Source organism: Typopeltis vanoorti, chromosome 17 (assembly GCF_054136105.1).
Source record: "Typopeltis vanoorti isolate ZY-2024b chromosome 17, IOZ_Tvanoo_1.0, whole genome shotgun sequence".
Taxonomy (NCBI): Eukaryota; Metazoa; Arthropoda; class Arachnida; order Uropygi; family Thelyphonidae; genus Typopeltis; species Typopeltis vanoorti.
The window spans coordinates 84,388,060-84,404,032 of NC_143565.1; the positions used below are offsets into that span (position 1 = coordinate 84,388,060).

The window sequence follows — 15,973 nt, forward strand, 5'->3', positions numbered from 1 at the left end:
GAAAAATCTAGTAAGCACATACACTTATATATAATATAATACTACAGATAGTAATAAGTTAGTCTGGAGAACAGTGTACTTAGCACAGATTTTCCATTTTACAGTTGGAGCTAATATATATAGTGGCATAGTTATCTAGAAAATAGTTAAATTCAGCAGAAGGTGATTTGGAAGAAGGTACATATTCCAGCACCGAAAAAAAAAAAAAAAAAAAAAAAAAACAAGGATAGATAATATTAGTGATATTTCAGTTGAAAATAGCCTGAATTTAATGGATGAATCTGATGTGGAGGAGGAAATAAATAAGCAGGATCCACTGTTTGACTGTTAGATATAGATTCTGCTTTAACTGCTTACATTAAAAATCTATGGCAATTCTATAGTAAGTGTGGAATTGCTTATGTGGAATGAGATCATGGTTCTGTGGTGGGGTGAGCCTGCCACTAGGTAGAGCCAATGCTGAGAAGTTCTTCTCGGTGACTGAGTGAGCCTGTCACTGAGTGGAACAATGCTGAGTTGGACGGTCCTTCGGTCACTTTGGTCTGGGGGAATGCCTAATTTTTAGAGAGGTCTTTACTTAAACAGCACCTCAATAAAGGTTGAAACCAGTCTGGGTAGTGGCCCTTCCCTTAATACATAGCATTATACATGTCTGCAAGGAGATGTGCTTTGCATTATGAGAGATAGTAAGGCAAGTGATGAGAACATATACCACTTTTACCACGAATTGCCCCAGTCCTGAAATTATTTCAGGCGCAACCTTTGCTTACACTTGAATAAAGGATAAAACCCACTATATAATTAGTAGCATAGCCAAGTGAAAAAAACTTCCATAAACTTATCTCTAATCCAGAGAATTTTAATAATAGGGTGTGAACTCTTTAGCAACTTGTATAGGTAAATATGACTGCTCCGTTACCTCCACCTTAGTATCACCACCTCTGGGTCTGGCTTCCACTGATGAGACCTCGATAAAGGTCGAAACCGGCCTGGGTAGTGGCCCTCCCCTTAATAAATAGCATTATACATTTCCACAAGGAGATGTGCTTTGCATTATGGGAGATAGTAAGGCAAGTGATGAGAACTTATACCACCTTAACCATCAGTTGCCCCAGCCTTAAAGTACTTCAGGTGCAAACTTTGTTTGCTTACACTTGGATAAAGGATAAAACTTACTATATAATTAGTAGCATAGCCAAGTGAAAAAAACTTCCATAAACTAACATTCCCATATTAGATGATCTAATACCAAAGCTATTTAAAATATTACAAGATGATATTTTGACATTTATTAACAGCTGAATCAAAAGTTAAATAGATTAATTTATTGAAATAATGCTCAGATTTGGCAGTGAGAGATCTATGGTCAGGGCAATGGCAACTACTAGGATTCTATATAAGTTATGCATGGCATGTGACCGTGGCTTTATTAATTTATGGGATCAATTTGTTAATAATCAAAAATCAGAAACTGTCTGGCAGGAATGATCTACTGAGCTGAGTAAGGCTATAAAATCAGTAATGTTTTTAAAAGGTTCAGAAACGATACCAAAGGAAATGTATAGCAAATGACTGGAGGTAGGGGGTGAATTGTATATCAAATCATAACAGCAGGGGAAAGTCAACATTAAGGTATATAGACACTTTTCAACTTATGTGAAGTTTTTCATAAACATTGGGTTGTGTAGTAGGATGGCTTGCTGTAATGAGTGTTTGAACTACTTGGAGATATCCATGTAATAATAATAATAATCAAATTGTTAAAGATTCAAGTTGCAAGAATCTTACATTATGCTATCAACATACCACTGTTGCCACCATGTTTCATCTTATTCTTATACTGCAGGCACTAATATATGGAAAGTGACAAAATCCTCTTTTTGATAGTTTTATTGTTTTTCAAAATGTTCAGTGCTTTAATAATGGCTGGAAAGTGGTTAAAGAGACAGTAAGAGCAGTGAACTTATTCACTGATCACAACAAATAGACAACAGAATCAAAAAGCTGGTATGGTAGGAAGTTAACTGAATACATTTATATGGAATAAGAGAGAAATTAGTCAAAACACTAAATTAGCTGTATACAAGACAGTGTTCAAACCAATTTTTTAACTTATGGATCTGAGAGTTGGGTTAGAAATAAAACACTTGACCAAAGACTAGAGACCACAGATATGAGAATTCTGAATAAGATTAGGGACATGAACAGATGGCATCAATGGCAACATCATATTAAAAACGAGGATGTTAGGAAAGAACTTAACATTGTTAGCATCCAAGAATGTGTTAGCAGAGCTAATCTCAGGTGATATGGGCACTTAAACGGAATAGGAGAGGAAAGATTAGCAAAACAAGTGTTCTTTGCTAGGTTGGCAGGAAAAAGACCCAGAGGACGACCAAGATATAGGTGGATGATACAGTAAAAAGTGCCTTAGAAGATAGATAATGTTGGAGTCTTGACAGGTAACAGATTGATTTACTCAATGCTTAAAAAAAAAAAAAAAAGAAAAAAGAAAAATAAAGTGAACAGCAGAGTATCATATACTAACTAATCACCACTATAGCCTGTCTTGCTTACATGCCATGAAATTCACCATCCACTCAAATGTATATGTTCATGTGTGTATATTCACTCATAGCTTATCTTTTTCCTCTCCTCTCCTTCCCTTACCTTTTTTTTTTTATTTAAATTTTTAGTTTTACTAATACGTATTTATAAACAAACACTTAGCAACACTTACATATTCGTCACTTGCATCTTTAATTCATCTATCCTCTATTCATAATACCACACCCATCTATTATTTCTTAAAGTTACATAAATTCACCTTAATCCTTTGCTGAAGACATTCTATCCTAACATTAAAAAAATAAATTTCACATATTTGTTCTCATATTTTTCTTCACTTTTTTATGCCCTCTGATAGAGCATGATTTCATCAATTACAGCAAACTACTACTATCTATCTATCTTATATTTGCCATGAACTAACTTATATGCTTCAGTTAATTTCCTCTACTGATAGATACATTCATTAGATAGCAACTAACCAACTGATTCTCATAAATATCATGTTATAATCTCTGAATACCCTCAATTTTCTTGACAGCCATTAAAAACAAAGTTGACCTGACTAGAAACTTGTATAATGGTATTATAACTTCCTTTTCCTTGCAGGTGTTGTTTCTAATTAAGCCTCTAAAACTGAGCTTTACTACTGTAGTTGCCTACCAGTATGATTCCTGAACTTATCAACCAAAATATCTAAATTCTCATTACAGCTAATTACAGGAAAATGATCCCGTAATTAGCACATCTGAACAATTAATAAGACCTTACTTACAGTATCTGGTGCAGGTGTGGTGTCCTGGTTTCTGGACACCAGAAAATGATATCAGGATTATAGAATACTGATTATGAAGCCAGATTGAGAATTTGTTGGCTTCACACACTAGCAAACAGGAGAAAGAGGGATGATATGATTGAGAGTTACAAACTTCTGAAAGGGTTAAACAGAATTTCAGTAAATGGAATTTTTCATTTTATGGAGAGTGGGAAAGGTTATGCAGACATCCTTGGAAGTTGAGAATGAATGCTGTCAAAAAGAGGATGAGGGCTAGATTTTTCTCTCATAGAGTGGTGCATGACTGGAATGGACTGCCGTTGGAAGAAGGCAGTCCATTCCAGTTGTGTATGCAAGAAAAATGAATTCAAGACCAGGTATGACAGCTGGTGCAAATAGTATGGCTTCCTTCGATGAGTTCCTCACTCCCTGGAGTGAGGAACTCATTGAAGTCTTAGTAATAATAATGATGCATTACTAAATGTGAACACATACATACATAGATTACTTAACATATTTTTCATTATATAAAATTGTAAATAATGAACATAATAGCGCCTCCGTAGCGCAATTGGAAGAACGAAGTACATTGCGCCCCTTCGATTGGAATAGGCCTAAGTTCGATTCTTGTCGTGATGGGAGGAATCTTTATGTGGACTTTTTTAATCAAAGGTGAGTTAGCCGATCTCATATGGAGGTAGCAGGGTTTTTTTTCCCGCATACAGACAAATCGGCCCTTCAGAACACATGCAATTTACAGACAAAAAAATTGTAGTTATGGTGGTGGTGGGCGGTAGATGGCGTTGATGGAGATGATTGGCAGTAGAGGTGGAGACAGTTGTATAGTAGGTGTCATGAATAATAACAATAATAATAAAAACATTTATGTGAGAGTCCTACAAGAAAATAAGCTATATTCTTGCAGAACAGCATTTCTTTGTGCTACAAAAGAAAAACCTGCTCTTGTACTATATGGTTTTGAACCTAATAAAAAATAAAAATTTAAAAATAATTTGTTATATTTTAAGAGAGAGAGAGAGAAGAGGTAGCAGGGTTTTTTTCCCGCATACAGACAAATCGGCCCTTCAGAACACATGCAATTTACAGACAAAAAAATTGTAGTTATGGTGGTGGTGGGCGGTAGATGGCGTTGATGGAGATGATTGGCAGTAGAGGTGGAGACAGTTGTATAGGAGGTGTCATGAATAATAACAATAATAATAAAAACATTTATGTGAGAGTCCTACAAGAAAATAAGCTATATTCTTGCAGAACAGCATTTCTTTGTGCTACAAAAGAAAAACCTGCTCTTGTACTATATGGTTTTGAACCTAATAAAAAATAAAAATTTAAAAATAATTTGTTATATTTTAAGAGAGAGAGAGAGAGAGAGAAGAGAGAGAGAGAGAGAAGAGAGAGAGAGAGAGCTTGATTGCTCCACATGTTATTCCTCATCTATATCCAACCTATATATTAGTCAGTCATGGAGTAAGATAACACTATTATAATTTTATTTTAGTTAGCTAGAATGTTTCAGATTTGTATCGGTGATGATGCATTGACTTCAAGAATCAACATGTCATGCATTTTAAAGAATGAAGCGCTGATATATAAAAAAAACGAAAATATTTACTGTAAACACTATATATACTCAGTGCTATATATAAAAAAAGATGCAAATTCTTAGTACTTGATTATATCTCTGATTAGATTAGATCTGATCAGATCTGACATTTCTTATAAAATTAAAAGTACTAAATTAATTTCTAACTTCTAAGAAGATCTGACATTCCTTATAAAATTAAAAGTACTAAATTAATTTCTAACTTCTTAAGACATACAAATAATTGCATAGCTATTATATGAATTACTCAGTATGAATTACTTAATAATAATTAATATGAATTACTCAGAATTACTTAATAATAATTTCTCATACTTTCTCATACTCATAATTTCTCATACTTCATAATTTCTCATACATATAATTTCTCATCTGCTTATGATAAGTGATGACCTATGTCCTCTAAGAGTGGAGAATTTGGAAGGAAGTGAGACAAATGATTTTGAGAGCGTATGGTGTGAGGGAGAGGTAGGCAAGACAGGATATTTAGTGGGGTGTTGCTACAGACCCAGGAGCACAGAGGATGGGGACCAGGAGATGTTTAGACAGCTAAGTTTGGCAAGTGCAAGAAGAATGATTGTTATGGGAGATTTTAACTTCAGTAGTATAAATTGGAGAGAGGAAGATGCATGTAGCAATAGGGGAATGGAATTTCTAGAATTCTTGAGGGACAAATGTCTTAGGCAACATGTAACAGAGGGAACAAGAGGGTCAAAAATTTTGGATTTGGTTATAGCATCAGAAGAGTTGATAATAACTGAGTTGACGTCTCTCCCACCAGTTGGAGAGAGTGACCATATGGTGTTGACTTGGAAAATGAATAGACATGCAGGAGTATCAAAGAGACGGGAACTTATGTGGAATTATAAGGCAGGTGATTATAATAGTCTTAGACGTCAACTTCGGGAAGTTTCATGGAGGGAGGAATTGGAAGGCCGGGATATCACCAGTGCGTGGGAAATTGTGAAGGAATATTTGTTATCAGCAATGGTAAGTTGTATACCACGAGTGAAGAAGAGGACGCAATTTGGAGTAAAGTGGATGACAAACAATATTAAACAGAATTGCATGCGAAAAAGAGGCTATGGAAGAGATATAAGGAGATAGGTGAAGAGATGCATGAGGAATATAAGACACAGGCCAGAAGAGTGACTAGTGTGGTAAGGAAAGCGAAACTGGAATATGAGAGGAGATTGGCCCTAAGATCCAAAGAAAATCCTAGGGAATTTTTTAGCTATGTGGCCAGTAGGAGGAGAAATGACTGTGGAAGAATGATATTGTGGGATAAAAATGGGAATAGAGTGACTGATGCAGAGGACATAGTGGAATTGTTCAATGAACACTTTATTGGAGTATTTCATCCTAGAGGAGTCAGTTTTAATGCTAGAGGGATAGGACTGGTACGAGGTCTGGAGGTACAGGAGGAGAGTGTGTTTCAGATACTGAGTACTCTGGATGTCAGTAAAGCTGTGGGACTGGATGGTATTTCGCCACGAGTTTTGAGAGAATGTGCTAGGGAATTGACAGTACCTTTAACGTGGCTTTTCAATGAAAGTCTGGCTTTGGCAAAGGTGCCCAGGGAATGGAAGGAAGGTAAGATAGTGCCATTGCATAAGGATGGTAACAGACTGGAAGTGTCTAATTATAGGCCAGTCTGTGTGTCATCAGTAGTTGTTAAGATCTTGGAGAAAGTAGTGAGGGACCGTGTACAGCATTGGGCAGATGAGGGTAATGTTATCTGTGAGAATCAACATGGATTTGTGAAAGGACTCTCTTGTTTTAGCAATATGCTAGCCTTTTATAATAAAGTTACAAGAACATTAGATGAGGGAAAGGCATATACTGCAATTTTCTTAGACTTGGTGAAGGCATTTGACAGGGTGCCACATGATAAGCTGATATTTAAGTTGCAGCACATGGGTCTGGATGTCAGATTGGTCAACTGGATTCAGGATTGGCTGTCTGATAGGTATCAGAGAGTTGTGTATGGTGGAGCAGTTTCCAGGAGGCAGAGGGTTACAAGTGGGGTCCCACAGGGCTCAGTACTAGGACCTATATTGTTTAACCTTTATATCAATGACATAGCCAGTGGATTGCAGGGGGATATTCGGTTGTTTGCAGATGATGCGAAGCTGGGAAGGATTATTAGTAATAGTGCAGATGTGGTAGCCCTGCAAGAGGATTTAAATAAGCTAGATAGATGGGCAAATGAATGGGGGTGTCAGTTTAATGAGGCAAAATGTAAGGTCTTGAGGTTTGGGAAACATCGATGGGATGCTGCATACTCTATAGGAGGAGTTATACTGGAGGAAGTAGGGGAGACAAGAGATCTGGGGTTGATGATTGATAGAAACCTGAAGTTTAGGGGACATATTGCAAAGGTGGTGAAGGTAACACAGAGGATTGCTGCTATTATGAGAAGGACACTGACCTGCAGAGATAAGAGGGTTATCATTCCGTTGTATAAGTCTCTGATCAGACCACACTTGGACTATTGTTCTCAGATTTGGTCCCCAGGATTTGAAGGGGATAAATTAACTGTGGAAAAGATACAAAGACGGATGACAAAGATGGTTTCAGGACTGTACAAGGATAGTTATGAGGATCGGCTGAGAGAATGTGGACTGCAGAGTTTGGTGGATAGAAGAAGGAGAGGTGATATGATTGAGACTTTTAAACTGTTGAGAGGTGGTTACAGGGTTGACACTGGGGAGTTCTTTCGCTTGGTTGATCAGCGGGAAGGAGTGATGACAAGGGGCCATCCCTGGAAGTTACGAAAGGAAACTGTGAGCAAGTGGGTAAGGAGTGGTTTCTTTGTGTGGAGGGTGGTTGAGCCGTGGAATGCATTGCCTGATGGAGTGGTGGGAGCGAGAACGGTCAGTGAGTTTAAAGAGTGGTATGATAGACTTTGTGTTTCTCAGGGGGGGGGACCTCCCCTCAGTGAGTCTTGACAGACTTTATGTCTTAGGAAGGACCTCCCTCGATGAGTCTTTTGACTCCTTGGAGGCCTGAATAATAATAATAATAATAATACTCTCACAGTCAAATTGAATACTGAAAGATAACATTAAGCATATTACAAAACAAACTGAACACAGCATTCAGCTGAAAATTCTGTAGTTTTACTTGGCCATTTGGAAATTTTCATTGCAGCATCTATTTGATCAATGTTCTATATAATCTTCCCTTATTTATTTTTTTTTTCACTCATTCAGTCTCTTAAATTCCTTAAATACAATACTTAAACATCTCACTTGACCAATATACTTGAATATTGTATATTAGTTTCCTTCAGCAAGTTTCTTTAATACATCTATCTTTCATTTTCTGAAGTAGGCATGAGGAATAATTGCTCAGACAAAAGGTATACATTTGAACTGAGCAGCTCCAATTGCATTTCCAAATAAAATACCTTCACTGTAGATTCTAACTAGCTGTTGAAAGTTTTTCCACTTGGTTATATTATAATTTAGAGATGCCAACAAATTATATTCTTGGTTTAATCCTTTATCCAAGTGTAAGCAAATAAAGTTTGTGCCTGAACTATTTTCAGGACTGGGCAACTTGTATTAAGAAACTAATGACTTCACATAATGATCACTACCCAGACCAGTTTCGACCTTTATTGAGGTTTCATTAGTGGGAGAAGTTCAGGTGCAAACTTTGTTTGCTTACACTTGGATAAAGGATTAAACTAAGAATATAATTTCTTGGCATTTTTAATTTATAATATAGACAAATGGCAAAATTTCCAACAACTATCTCTAATCCAGAGTATTTTAATAATAAGGTGTGACACCTTTTTCTACTTGTATATGGAAATATGACTACTGCATTACTTCAACCTAGATGGGTCTGGCTTCCACTGATGAGACCTCAATAAGGATCAAAATGATCTGGGTAATAACCCGTCCCATAATGCATAGCAATTATAATGCCCATAATAATTTCTGCTTTGCATTATGAGATAAGGCAAGTGATGTGAAGTCATTAGCTTCTTTATACAAGTTGCCCAGTCCGGAAAATAATTTGCTTACACTTGGATAAAGGATTAAACCAAGAATGTAATTTCTTGAAATCTTTAATTTATTCTATTTTGCTCTTTATCATTTGCTCTTCATTAAGCACAAAACATTCTCAATAATCTGTGAATGCCTGTCCTACAATTATTAACTTCAGAGTTCTGTATCCTTGGAGAGTAATTAAAGATCATCAAATTCCTGACGTGTTTCCTCTCCCATTCTGTTTAAGTAATCATACCACCTGAGATTAGCTCTGCTAACACATCCTGGATGCTAACAACGTCAAGTACTTTCCTAATATCCTCGTTTTTAACATGATATTGCCATCTGTTCACGTCCCCCAATCTTTCTCAGGACTCTCATATCTGTTGTCTCTAGTCTTTAGTGAAATGTTTTATTTTTAACCCAGCTCTGATATCGATAAGTTAAAATTGGTTTGAACACTGTCTTGTATACTAATTTAGTGTTTTGACTAATTTCTCTCTTATCCCATACAAATTTATTCAGTTTGATTTCCTACCATACCAGCTTTGTTGATTCTGTTGTCTACTTCCATATTTAGTTTACCACCTTCACTAAAAATTGTGCCTAAATAACTAAAATATTCTGCTTGTTCTATATGTTCTCCATTCACAATGCAGTTGATATTTTCAATGCTTCTGCCTATTTTCATTGTCTTTGCCTTGTTATTGCTGACTTTCATACCAAATTTATTACAACTGTTATTCAATTTAGTCAGGGAATCTTGCAAACTTGTACCGGATTTATTTAGAAGTATAACTTCATCTGCATAAAGTAAAGAGCTGAGATTAACATCTCAAATTTTGATATCAGGTTTAATACCACTTTCCTTCATAATGTGATCCATATAAATAATGAATCACAGAGGGGATAATGTACATCCTTGTCTAACACCAGATTTAACATTAAACCGTCTTCTTGTACTTCCTTCCTTTGCTTTTAATTCTTAATTAGGTGCTTATAACTGCTGACTTAAACTCAAATAAAGACTAAGTATTGTTTGATATAATGCCCCACTGACAACATACAACTGTAGTGTTTTGAATAGCTTCTCTCTCTCTCTCTCTCTCTCTCTCTCTTGGCACCTTGTCATATGTCTTTTCTGGATTTATAAAACTTAAATAAAAATCTTTGTTATATTCCCATGATTTATCAACTAGTTGTTGTTAAGTGAAAATCTGATCATGACAGCCTCTATTTGGCCTGAAACTAGCTTGTTCTTCATCAAGCTTCCATTCCACATTCTTAAGCGTTTCTCAAGAATACTTGCATAAATCTTACCAGGAATATTCAGTAGAGAAATACCTCTGGAATTCTCACATTCAGTTTTATTTCTCTTTTTATATATGGGTATTATGAGAGTTCTACTCAATAGTTCAGAATGTCTGGACAGACATTCTGAACTATGCAGTGCAGCCATTGTAAGACTTCTATACCTCCATACTTGAGCATTTCTGGTCAAATATCATCTACTCTTCCTGCCTTTCCGTTTCAAGCATTTGATGGCATTTTCTATTTCAAGTATGGATATGTGTTCCTGATTGCATGTCTGGTCAGTGTTTTTTTACCATTGTGCTGTCACTGATTGTTTCATTTAGCAATTTTTTGAATTAATTACTCCATACATCAAGGATAACTTTTTCTCCAGTTTTTATGTCACCTTTATTATCTCTAATTCCTTTCATAGCACTCTTTCCTCCATTTCTGAGCTTCTTCAAACCTCCAGAATATCTCATCTTCTTGATATTTATTTTCTATGTTCTCCCCAAAATTTTCCCATGACTTTTGTTTAGTTAGTTTTACACAGTGTTTAGCTTTCTTACAATTGTCTCAGTATTCTCTAAGAGCACATGCTGACTTATTTTCAATGAACTTTTGATATGCTTTCTTCTTTTCCTTTACTGCCTCTTTAACTTTTAAGCAGACCACCTCACTACATGCCTCTCTGGCTGAATCAATCGACGTTTTCTTCAGTTGCCACTGAATCTCCAAGGTTTGGTTCCGGTTCTCAAACTCTATCATTTTTTCTTGAATATTGTTTGTCTATTTTAGTCTACAGTTCACATCTGAGAGCTGCTCAACTTTTATTTACTTTAAAACTTTCTTATATGTTCTTCTTTTAAACATGAAATTCAATTTTATCCTGCTCAAGACTAAATGGTGATCACTTCCAATTTCAAATCCCCTGTACACTCTAATGTCCTGCACCATGGAGAAATCTTCACTATCCACAACAACATAGTCAATGAGACTTTTCTTATTCCTTTTCTCTTCTCTCCATGTGAATTTGTGCACATTTTTATGTTGGAACATGGTGTTAGTAATAACCAGTCCATGTTCTGAGCAGAAATCCAACAGGTATTTGCCATTATTATTAGCTTTGCTCTTTTCTCAAAATATTTTTGTATGCCTGACAGTCATTTCATACTTTGCTATTTAGATCCCCAACAAAGACCAACTTTTCATTTTTCATTGTGTCAGAGTTGCTTTCTCTAAGCCTCAAAAAATTCCTCCACTTCTACCTTAGTAGAACCTTCTGTGGGACCATAGACAGTGGTGAGCTATGGAAATTTTAACAAAGCATCGTCGAGCAAAAAAAAAAAAAAAAACTACACCAATGCCATCTATCGCTGACTGCCACCACTAGTATTTCCACAGACAATCACAAACTTCCATTTCCATGGCAGGATGTTTGTGAATGCTAATGGATATTTGCGGGATGTTTATAAACAAAATAAATTTGTTTTGTTTGCGATAGAAGTTTTTATGACAAACAATCTATAAATAATACATAAATATTATCTAAACACAATAATATTGAAGTACGTTATATTTCTCTTTTGTTTTTATACGTCAAGTGATAATCAATGGTACCAATCAAGGTGTGTTATTTTATAGTCCTATTTATTTATATGAGACTACCAAAAGTGAATTCTTATTTGTAACATGGTAGTAACAGTAACTATAATATTTTATTTATTAAAATCACTTTCGAAACTACGAGACGATTTTACATTAAAAAAAAAAAAAAACTCTCTCTCTGGTGCACATTTACCCAGAAAAAACTCTCCCCTTTAAAGGTCAAGATTTAAAAACAATTACTTTAAGGAAATACTTATGACAACAGCTGCCACACCTTATTTCTTTCCTCCACCATGTCTTGTGTTCTTCTAGGAGGATCTATAGCCGAGCGATGATTTTCTAGAAAATATTTGACATAGGGATTCGGATTAAATTTATTCAAGGGTTTCCCATTTATACATATTGTCATTAAATCAGAAATAAGTTATAGTGAGAGAAGATCTTTTCATCATTACGATATTATTCATCACACTAAAAGATCGTTCGGCTTCAGCATTGCAAACTGCAATTGTTGCCATAATCGCTTTGGCTTTTTTCGCTGTGCTGGGAATTTCGTTTTGTAACTTTCCAGTCAAAGCCATTTCCACTAAATCTCTAAAATCATTAATTTTAATTTCATATTTCAAAATAAAATTTAAAGATCTTATCTTTTTTTGCCCCTTCTAACCATGGACATGTAACTTCTTCCATACTCCATGTTTCAGGATAACATACATTTAAAATGTTTTTGAGTTCTTCATCTTCCAAATCCTCATAATTTTCATTTTTAAGTTTAAAATTTCTTTGCTGCATTAATCTATCCTTTAAAGACATTATAAGAGAGTTTAGTAATGTTTCTCGTGGTAGTTTGTGAAATCTGATTATGCTTTCAATTGCTATTCCTTCAAATTGTTTTGATTTTAACATGGAATTAATTTTAGATTCACAAGAACCTACAGAATTTTTAAAATCATTAATTGCATTAATTGTTTGCATGATAAACACGTTCGCTGCCATACTACTTCGGCATAGTCTGTTCCCGTATGCCGAGCATTTTCACTTCTTCAAGGTCAATGCAGTAATCTCGTTGCTGGCGATAAGCATCATACGAGTATACTCGTAGCTGGCTTGTGTAGCTAGTTTACCAACTACAAGTATACTCGTAGTTGGCAGCGAACATGTTAAGGAGTTAGCCCTTATAATACTTATATTGTGACTTTGTAGAGCTTCTGACAGATATGATAATTCCTGTAGGATATCAATCATTAATGCTAGATCTTTTAAAAATTCAAATTGAGAAGTCAGTTTAAAAAGCCCTTATGTTTATCGTTAGATGCAAAATGCTTGCACAAAGCTGGGTAATTTCTCCACACAGCAAGAGCCATTCGTAAACTGCAAGCTGCCCATCGTGGTCCAAACACACGGCCGATCTTTAAAATTTCGATACTAAGGCCTTTTGCAATTGTATTTAATTCTCGTTGATGTTTTGGTGATTGATGATGAAAAGCATTTAATTTATCCATAAATATTTCAAAATGATTTATTTCTTTAATGTTTTTTATCGAATCATCTAATGCTAATTGTAAACGATGAGCTACGCAATGGCAAATCACAATGTTGGGAAATTTTTGTAGAAGTTTGATTGCAACACCTGATTTGTTTCTTGGCATTACACTAGCTCCATTAGAACAAAATGCAATGAGATGATTTTTTAAATTGTTATCAGAAAATCCATATGAATTTAGAGTAGCATGCATATACATTTAGCGGTAGTATTTTCTAGTTCTGCAAGATCTACAAAAATCATACATGGTTCAGTGAGTTCAACTTGTATATGAATAACTAAAACACTTTTTTTCTATAATAGCAGACGAATTGACAACATTATCAATTCGTCTACTATTATAGAAATTTTGCATTTTTTTTCTATTATTTTGGAGAATATTTCTAATTTTATTTGTTTAGAAATATGTTCAACTATTCTAATTGATGAGAATCTAGAATTCAATGATAATCCTAGATCAATACCATTTTAATTTTGAGTTCGATTAAATCTGGTAAATCAGACATTGGTCGGTTTCTCTTCACCAAACTATAAACAGAATTAAGCATTTTTGAAGTTATCAAAATTTCTCTTTCATTTAGTTTGTCAATTAAATTTGGTAATATAGATTTGCTACATTCTTCGTTTATTTTTATGATTTTATTATGAGCAAATGATTCATTATGTTTGGATAACTTTTTAGGCAAACATGCGGTTCTTGAGTCTGTAGTGTTTCCATTCGGTTGCATTTTCATTTCTACCCATTTCTTTGATGATAAAACAACTTTTTTCTCCTTCAACACTTAAGTGTCTATATTTTGAGCAAACATGACATCTTAATTTACCATTTTTAACTTCTAACCACTTATACTGCATTTTGAAATACGATGCTTGCTTCTCGTTCTAGCAATCAGGTAAATTATTTTCTTTTTCCTCCTCCAACTTGTTGCATATTCATTGAATCAATGCGAGTATTATCTTCAAACTTCATCTTTGACTTCATTTTCAACAGCAGAAGAATCAGCAGAATCACTTTTCATTATTTTTTTTTCCCAAAAAAATTTAATATAATAAATTTCACTGTCTTTTCATGTTTCACGGGTAAAAATACTTTTACAATTATAAAAATAAAATTTGCTGAATCTACAGTTTTTGAACTTATTATTATTTTTGAATTTTAAACACAAACAATTGTTATACATCAGTGTACTGAAACACAAAACTAATGTCCAGTGGAATAACCCGCTGATGACAGTTTTACAAACATCTGATTGTCTAGTGGTTTTGCCATACAATTGCATATATATTTTCAAACTTTCGTTATAGAGGAGTTGAAACAATAATTCCAAATAATCTATACACTGCCGAATAGACTAACTTTTTGTTAGGTTACCCAACGAGTTTGTGGCTTCATATATTTCAAAAAATTGTTTTTTTTTTTGTTTTCTTTAATAAAAAGTAAAGAAGAAGAACAAGGAGCTCGCAAATTTGAGAAAAATTTAACAAAGGGCTTGCGCGAGCCCCTTATAGCTCATCACCGACCATAGATACAAATAAGTCTCATTGTCCAGTTCCCCATTCTGATATTTGTCCACATCATTCTACTTGATATTGCTGCTATTCACTAAGATTAGCCTTGTATTTAGTGTTGAATACTATGGCTACAACATCTTTTCTTTGATTGTTATTGTCTGAATATAATATTTTGTATTCAGTCAATAATAAGCATAAATTAATTATATGCTAGGACAAAGAATCGACTTATATACATTAAAAACATGTTTTCTTGTTTGGGTAGATACTGTTGGTGACAGGTTAAAAACAATGAAAAGCTAATTTTAATGGCCTATATTCTTTTGGCTTTGTTGGTGAAATGCCTAGTTAAGAGTATTAATGTGCTTTGTTAAAACTCTTATTAGGCATGCTAGTGCATGGTATATATTATTTATATATACATGTATTATATATATATATATATACATGTATTATATATATATATATATACATGTATTATATATATATATATATATATATATATATATATATATATATATATATATATATATATATATATATATATATGTTTCAGTAAGGAAATACCGTGAGTAGATATATTACTAACTATTATAATAACGGAATTAACTCACATAAATTATTCTTTATTCATAGAATTTTCACCTGAGTATCACAGGCATCATCAGTACAGGTACAAGGCTAATTAAACAATAACTGAAACAAAACAATAATTCACAAAGCACCACATGCACATGGCACTGTTGTGTGTTATACATTCTGTGATCTCTCACCTGTAGAGTTATTATATAAAAAATTCTTGTATCCAAGGTTTGATTGAAGCAAATGATTCCTGGTAAACAACATGAGAATGAAGAATAACGCTAAAGAAAGTTAAAGAGTTGATAGCCACAACTTTCCATCTATCACTAAAACACATAGCGATCCGACTAGACATAGAGTTAAGTGGAACAAGACAAAAGTCATTCACAAAAGTTGGTTCCTAATGGAACAGCTATACAAAGAAACATTACTTCACTCCCCTAACCTAAACAGATCCGATGGTC

At 34.4% G+C, this 15,973-nt stretch overlaps 1 protein-coding gene across 2 annotated transcripts in view; it reads right to left on the minus strand.

Moving 5' to 3' along the window:
* The window catches only part of Brf (Brf RNA polymerase III subunit), a 375,147-nt gene that overhangs the window by 107,174 nt on the left and 252,000 nt on the right, over positions 1–15,973 (minus strand). The gene's annotated exons all lie outside the window — the stretch shown is intronic.